This window comes from Enhydra lutris, unplaced genomic scaffold, assembly GCF_002288905.1.
Source record: "Enhydra lutris kenyoni isolate GAN:26980312 unplaced genomic scaffold, ASM228890v2 scaffoldscaffold64, whole genome shotgun sequence".
Taxonomy (NCBI): Eukaryota; Metazoa; Chordata; class Mammalia; order Carnivora; family Mustelidae; genus Enhydra; species Enhydra lutris.
The window spans coordinates 9,475,857-9,476,567 of record NW_019154148.1 but is presented as its reverse complement, the minus strand read 5'-3'; positions in this window follow the sequence as shown (position 1 = coordinate 9,476,567).

Here is a 711-nt window from a genome sequence, read left to right as displayed (position 1 = left end):
GAGGCAACCCACGGAATGGGTTGCCTCTTTGTTTTGTTGACTGTTTCCTTTGCTGTGCAGAAGATTTTGATCTTGATGAAGGCCCAAAAGTTCATCTTCGCTTTTGTTTCCTTTGCCTTTGGAGACATATCTTGAAAGAAGTTGCTGTGGCTGATATCGAAGAGATTACTGCCTATGTTCTCCTCTAGGATTCTGATGGATTCCTGTCTCACATTGAGGTCTTTATTCATTTTGAGTTTATCTTTGTGTATGGTGTAAGAGAATGGTCGAGTTTCATTCTTCTACACATAGCTGTCCAGCTTTCCCAGCACCATTTATTGAAGAGACTGTCTTTTTTCCACTGTATATTTTTTCCTGTTTTGTCGAAGATTTTTGACCATAGAGTTGAGGTCCCATATCTGGCCTCTCTACTCTGTTCCACTGGTCTAATATGTGTCTGTTTTTATGCCAGTACCATACTGTCTTGGTGATCACAGCTTTGTAGTAAAGCTTGAAATCACGTAACGTAATACCCCCAGTTTTATTTTTGTTTTTCAACATTTCCTTAGCGATTCGGGGTCTCTTCTGATTCCATACAAATTTTTGGATTATTTGCTCCAGCTCTTTGAAACATACCGGTGGAATTTTGATCAGAATGGCATTAAAAGTATAGATTGCTCTAGGCAGTAGAGACATTTTAACAATGTTTATTCTTCTGATCCAAGAGCATGG